At 37.1% G+C, this 7837-nt stretch overlaps 1 non-coding gene across 1 annotated transcript; it reads left to right on the top strand.

Annotated features, from left to right (window-relative positions):
* Positions 1–2916: 2916 nt before the first annotated feature.
* On the top strand, positions 2917–3048 carry LOC126031503 (small nucleolar RNA SNORA51). The gene has a single exon (XR_007503357.1). It is a non-coding gene; the product is annotated as a small nucleolar RNA SNORA51 (small nucleolar RNA).
* Positions 3049–7837: the final 4789 nt, after the last annotated feature.

Here is a 7837-nt window from a genome sequence, read left to right on the forward strand (position 1 = left end):
TGAGTGCCATTAAATGTGACCCAAAAACTAAAATAGAGAAACAAAACAAAAACACATGTTGATCATCTGTCACTAGTACCTAAGAACTGGATAAATGTTCATCTAATCTGGCTGGCAATCAAGAATTGCAATGTGAACAACTATAATAAAATCCAAATATTGGCGAGATAGTTGTGAAACTGGTAAACTTCTCTGCGGCTTTTCTGGAATCACTGCAGTGCCAGCTCAAGTCATTATCACTCTGACCCTTTCTTTCAGTTATCTCCATTATGGAAATCTGCTGTGTAGATAACTCAGCAGAAACAAAAGCCTAAACAAAAGCTTTTTGTCTTCAGGCAAAAATTAATTCTAGTATTTTCTCTATGTATAAGAAAAACATTATTAAAATTTCCTCCAGTTTTATTGAGAAATAATTAATATACATCACAAGGTTTAAGGTATACAGCTCGATTGTTTGATTTACATATGTTATAAAGTGAATCCTCTGACATGTTCTGCAAAGTTTTATCTTTTCATAAAGAAAGAAGAAATAAGGGTGAAAGATTATCTTTGTAACGAGAATTTGTAAGATTTACTCTCTTAACCTCTTTCTCCACATAGTGCATAGTAGTGTTAATTATAATTATTATGTTAACATTACAGCCGACTATTTATTTATCTTGTGACTAGCAGCTTGGGTTTCTTTTTCTTTGTTTGTTTGTTTGGGTCACACCCAGTGGCACTCAGGGATTACTCTGGCTATATTGCTCAGGAATCATTCCTGGCAGGCTCAAGGAACCACCATATGGGATGCTGAGGATTAAACCCAGGTCATCCGCTTGCAAGGCAAACACCCTACCCATCGTGCTATCACTCAGGCCCCAGTTTGTATTTCTTGAGCATCTTCAATTCCCCCATCCACAGCACTTTGTTTCTGGTAAGCATGAGTCCTACCCTTTCTGTTCGTTTGTTTAAAGATTTCATATATTAGATCACACTGCATTTATCTTTCTCTGGCTGACTTACTTCTTTTTTCACAATGCTCTTAAGTACCATCTATGCTGTTGCAAGTGGTGTTCTTTATCTATTTATTTTTTTATGGCCAGATAAAGTAAAAGTACTTCACATAATGATTTCCTGAATAAAATGGGAATGGGAATAAAAGTAAATTACACTATCTCAATCATAATTGAATACAAAGCAATGACTACACAATACAGCTACAATGATGAGGACCACATAAGGACTATGAAAAATATTTTTATACTATATTAAATGTAAAAATAATTAAATTATATTTATTCTATAGCTGCTTATTTCAGTGTAAACTCACATGTAGTGCGATTTGGAAAAAAAGAGAAAAAAATCTAAGCAGTTGCATCTTGGAAAGGTTAGGAATAATCTTTCTCTGATATTAAACAGAGAATTTAAAATATTAAAATAGGGCTTTAAGTGAATATTTTAATAAAAAGGAAAATGATCTATAATCTTACGCATTTCTAAAAATAAAGACAAAGCTTTTAAATGTGAGATTCTGTGCAATTTGAGTGGATTTGATTCTGTTTAGAAATTAAAGAAATAATAAACTATTTGCTTTCTTAGGCAGCGGTAAACACAAACAGAATGGCTTAAAATAACACGCATTTACTGTCTTATTGTTCTGTAGGTCAGAAGTCAGACTTCCCTGGATTAAGATCAAGGTGTTGGTAGGGGTGACTTCTTTCTGCAGGAGAGAATCTGCTGCCTTGCCTTTTCCAGTCTTTGAGGTCATGTATGTTTCTTGGCTCGGAGGCCCTTACTCCCTGTTCAAAGGCATCTGTGGCAGGTTAAGTCTTTCTTTTTTTACATCACATTCTCACCCTCTTCTCCACCTCTCTTTTTACTTTCAAGGATTTATGTAATTCAACTATCTCCCTCTTCAACCCATTTCAATGCCACCTGATTAACAACCTTAGCTACATCTGAAAGCTCAGTATCCTTGTAAGATATGCATCATTATTAACAGGGAAATATCCTTTTGTCTCTTATAGTCAATGCTAGCTGAGGTTCAAGGAGATGCTGAGAACAGGAAGGGAAACCTATTATTTATTTATTTATTTATTTATTGGTTATACCTGGCATGTACAGGGTTCACTTCTGGACTAGCAGTGAGGGATCTCTCTAGGTGAGGTATTTGGTGCCAGGGACCAAAACCCAGTTGATCAGTGCAAGGTAAGAACATTACCCATTCTACTATTGCTTCATCCCTCAATAACAATTTGTATGACCAAAATGAAAAACTACAGTCAGGAAGCTGGAAGTTGAGCTCCCATATGATCCAGCTACATCATTCCTAGGGATATATCCTAGGAACGCAAAAATATAATACAAAAATCCCTTTCTCACACCTATATTCATTGCAGCGTTGTTTATAATAGCCAGACTCTGGAAACAGCCTAGCTACCCCTCAATAGAGGAATGGTTAAAGCAACTATGGTACATATAAACAATGGAATATTATGCAGCCATCAGAAAAGATGAAGTCATGAAATCTTTCTATACATGGATGTACATGGAATCTATTATGCTGAGTGAAATAAGTCAGAGGGAGAGAGATAAACACAGAATGGTCTCACTCATCTATAGGTTTTGAGAAAAATGAAAAAAATTTGTGTAATGATTCTCAGAGACAAAGTAGAGGAGGGATGGAGGGTCCAGTTCCTGACATGAAGCTCACCACAGGGATCGTTTAGTGCAGTCACAGAAATAATTGCACTGAGAACTATCATAACAAAATGTGACTGAATGAGGGAAGTAGAAAGCCTGTCTAGAGTACAGGCTGGTGTGGGGTGGGGAGGATGGACACTTGGGATACTGGTCATAGGAATGTTGCACTAGTGAAGGATTTTATATACATATAAAATCAAAAAAAAAAAAAAAAAAGAAAAGAAAAGATAAGGTCTCCCAATTCTTACCACAGGCTGTGTTCTTTACACTGACTGTATAGAAAGAGGAGGTACAGTAAATGCACCCATACACACCTTAACCTAGGCCCTTTGCCTGGTCTGTATTGTGAATTGGGGGACAAAAAAAAGGATTATTAATGAAACTTCACACTCTATGTCATTTCCCACCCCCTATAAAAATAGAACTCTATTAAAACTCAGTGGAGGCCAGGCCCTTGCTGGTGAGGGCACATAGCTATAAAGCAGGTAAACCAGCAAAGAAATAAATAGTAGAATAATTAATAAATTAATTCAGGAAAGGGGTAAGGTGACTTGATAAAAGAAAGCATTTTCAAATGGTATTATTAGTAATGACTATTATAAAATGGAAGCAGACAGGAAGGATAGAGAAAAGAAATGGTTCACAAAGCAATTCTTAGAAATTTAGAAGCAAAATGGTTTTGAAATAGACCTCCTCCTTTTGTAAAAAATAATAATCACAAGCTTCAAGGAATTATAACAGGAATATTAGAAACAATAACCAGCAAACTGGAAAACATTACCAGCCAACAGGAAGAAATAGAAAATAGTTTCACAAATGAGAGGGTAGAGGCCTAAGCAAGAAATCCTGTGTATTGGGCTGGAGATGTAGGGGAGAGATGGCCTGGAGGATTGACAGGGGAAAGATATTCTCTAAAATATGAGCCCGAGAGATAACATGGAGGCAGGGTGTTTACCTTGCATGAAGAAAGATGGTGGTTCGAATCCCGGCATCCCATATAGTCCCCCAAGCCTGCCAGGAGCAATTTCTGAGATTAGAGCCAGGAATAACCACTGAGGGCTGCCGGATGTGGCCAAAAAAACAAAACAAAACAAAACAAAAAGATATTGTCTAAAATATAGAAAATCTGAAATTAAGTGAAAAAGAAAACAGGAGGAACACAACAACAAAATTCTTAGAACAACAGGATTCCCAAAGAATTGGTATAGAAACACCTGCAAAGAGATGCCCAAATAAGGGCACACCCAGATATATATTGGGGAACAGAAAAATGCCTTAGGTGCATATGCAAAGGAAAACTTAACAGCTTAGGAAGAGGAAATACTGTTACCTTTTTAAAACTCAATATAATAAACAACACCAGACTTATTAACAGCCACTCTAAGAAAAAGCAAAATAACGGGCCCCCGAGTTTAACATATTAAGCAAAAATAAGAGTTCATTCCCAGGCAGGTTTTCCACTCAAACTATGGTTTTTACATTTTAGGGAGAGTGGAGATTTTGCACAATTCAAAACAAAGCAGTCTCGGGTAGTGGTGGTGGTGGTGGTACAGGAACTAGCTCCTATGCTTAGGGAGCTTGTCTGCAGGCACGAGACCTTGTACTCTCTTCTGTGCAACTTTCTGACAAACCTGCTGTTTGTGCCTGCCTGTGATCCTCTGCCTCACAGAAAACTTACTGCAGCCAGGTGTGTGTGTGTGTGTGTGTGTGTGTGTGTGTGTTTCTGTGAGAGAGAGCACCACAACTAAAATTGGGGAGGGGACACCCCCCAGCATGACTACAGCTGAAAGATGGGGGTGTGTACCATAGTCTGATGTATGCCCTGCAGTGAGCACATGTGTGAGCACCTTAAAGATCTCTAACAAGCGCTGCACAAGAATGTGCCAGAGCCTCACAATTAAAGGAGCAGCAGGCTAGTAGTCAGCACAACTAAATATGCAAGCACCCCAACAGCTAGGAATGTGTTTGACCCTGCCGTCACAACTACAACAGCAGAGAAGGAAAAGTGGGAAGTAAAGTGGTGAGACATATATTAAGAAGCAACAAAGCAAAGCAAAACCCAGTCAATTGTTCTGGGTACTGATGTTCAGAGATCAGAAAAAAAAAAGTCTATTCTGTTATTCCAGGGGCTAAAACAAGGACCATCTTCAACCAGGAGATCAGCCATCTGGGTTTCCTAATGGGTGGAAGTTTCTAAGAGACAAGACAGTCAAGCTGACAAATGGCACCAACAGGTCACCCTAGCAAAGCTTCTCCCATACAGTGACTCTGGTCGGCTCAAAGACCAGTAAAATGAAGATAGAGAATTTTATGAACTCTTCAGCACCGCATAGGAAACTGTTCTTAAAATTGTTTGCATTTGATCATTTATTTATTCAGTTCAATATTGATTGTATGCTTTGCAAGCCTTGGGTTTCTTGTGTGGTTTTCATGTGGCCAGTAAGCTCCTTACTTCATGGGTTTAGAGACCATGAGACAACAGGGCTTGAAGTAAATCCCAGTTTCTATATCACTGGAAATGTGCAATCTCTGGGTGGGTGGTATGGAAAGAATATACAAGGTGACACCAAATAATAATTAAGTCTGGAAGGGTGGCCTTCTGGTGCTGATAGGGCCTCTATGGAGTGCTGAAACCCTGCCAGGAAAGGACCGAGGAGCTGGAGGAAGAGATAAGAAGAGCTACAGATCTGGGTGGCATTGATGTTCCAGTCACAAGATAGCACATGCTGAGGCTCAGAGTCAGCAACGAACTTTAAGAATTAAAGGAGTTGAGAAAAGATGGAATAAAGTGTTGCTTAAAGAGAGTAGGAGGACTGGTTCTTCCCTGGGACTCTTTAAACACCACCAGAGAGGACCACAGAACTTGGAGTCCTAGAGACCCGGGTTTGAATCACAGTCTACCATTTAGTGTCAAGGTCATGAGATATTCAGAGCATGTAACAGGTTAGGGTCAGACACATCATAAACACTCAATTTTATGATTATTACTGTTACAACTATTATTATTGCTATAATTGTAGGATGCCTAAATTATGTCAAGAATCCTATCAACTGGTTAAAAATGATTTTAATAATAAACCTAAGAGGTAATGAATTCATTAAAATAACTGGCTTGTCAGATATTCTGAGAAGCCAATAAATTGTGTAGCATTCACTGAAATTATCAAAAGTGAAGAGGGCATTTCAACATCAAGCTTCAGTATCATGGACTATGTCCCTGTCCAATTCAGTTGTGGACAACCCTAACTCCTGTGTGATGGTACAGAGAGTTAATGAATGAGGTTAGGACTCTTGTAAAGTATAAGCATGAACTTACTTCCCCCTCTCTACTGCTTACAGAAGATACAAGGAACATATGAATGTACAATGTAAGCCTGCTAAAGAGAAGACAGCCATCTGCACGCCAGAAAACTGGCTCTTACCAGACACCAGATCTGCTGGCACTTTGATCTTGGTCTTCTTAGGTTCCAGAACCATGAGAAATCAGTTTGTTGTTTTAGCTACCTTCTATGGTAATTTGTTATAGCAGCCGGAACTGACTAAGATATTAAGACAATAGGAGTCTAGAAAATAAGAAGACAAACAATATTGGCCCAGTTGCTTAGATGTGATAAATTTATGCAGCATTTAAGTATGTAAGAAATAACACTAGATAATATCACCTACTTAGAATATGCAAAGCTAAAATGTCTCTGCCAAAAGGCAGACAACAATGAGGTTTTAATGAAAAGAACAAATGGGATAAGATGACAACAAGGAAAGAGAAAAAGCTAATAATAGATTAAGAATTAATCACAAAAAGATGATGTTCACATAAAAATAAGCTAAAAATGAACATGATTTTCACAACCAGAGAAATTAAAATAATTTATTAAAAATATCTATAACATCTGAAATCCACCATGCCAGCAAAAGATAGACACAGAAGTATTGACAAAATTATGCTATTGAGATTTTTTAGTAATTAAAAAGTAATAATAATAAGCACAAATAAAGTTAATAAGACTAGAAAGCTCAGCCATGTGGAAATAGGTCAGAAAAGAATGAAAAAATATATAGAAGACATTACATATCACACATATCCATTTTTCAAGCACTTGATTTATTTGAGAGGAGGTATGTATCCAGAAATTCTAGAAGCCCAAGAAAGTGAATAACTCTTGAAATGATTTGGGTGGTGGTCTCAAGAGACACGGCTCAATAAATTGTAGGAATTTAATTTTGTTGAGTTGTGTTTAAACAATACTGGAAAATGACCTAAAAATCTAACTATAAATGTTATGTTGAATGGTTGGAGAGATAGTAAAGTGTGGGTAAGGCACTTTTCTTGCATGTAACCAACCCCAACCCTTAAGTCCCAACAAGAGTGGTACCTGAACACAGAGCCAAGGGCTAGGCATGACCCCAAAATGAACAAATCAAGAGAAAATTCTGTTGAGAAATATGTCCATCCACTTATCATGACCTCATTGCTTTTCCTAAATTATATATCATTCCAGCTTGAAAGGAATTAGAACTCTTTTTAGGTAATGAAGATTAGGGTTTCAGTTCTGTGGTTCACTGCTGTGGTCTCTGGTTAGAAGCAGTTGTCTCAAATCCAGACGGAATCACTGATTAGAACAAGCTCCCTGGCCTGAAACAATGACCTTTTAAGCCTTAATTTCACCTGTGACACAAGGAGATTCATGCCTTATATAAAACAGAATTATCAGAATTGGTTTAAAATTATTTTCCTTTGCAACTTTAGAGGATGTGATTGTGTTATTTACTTCATTATTAAGTTTTTATACATAGAGTCAGAGTGTTTATACATAATATAATCTGAATTTGAATTCAACTTTGTTGGATACAGAATAGTCCTCAACAATAAAAATCAATAAATTTTAACTACAGGTGACACTATAGAAGAATAAGTCATACTATTAAGTGAAGAAAAAAAAGAGAAAAATGCAACATTACAACACAGATGGGCCATTGTATGCCAAAAAAATTCAACTATGAATAACTTTGTAAATTATAGCTCTTTAATAAAAAATAAAAAACAGGCTTAACAAGTTCACCATGGTGGAAAATAGAATATTGTTATTAATGTAGGAACATTTCAGGGTGCTACTAATGGTATATTTCCTGATCTGGGTGGATGTGGAAACCC

This window comes from Suncus etruscus, chromosome 1 (genome assembly GCF_024139225.1).
Source record: "Suncus etruscus isolate mSunEtr1 chromosome 1, mSunEtr1.pri.cur, whole genome shotgun sequence".
NCBI lineage: Eukaryota > Metazoa > Chordata > Mammalia > Eulipotyphla > Soricidae > Suncus > Suncus etruscus.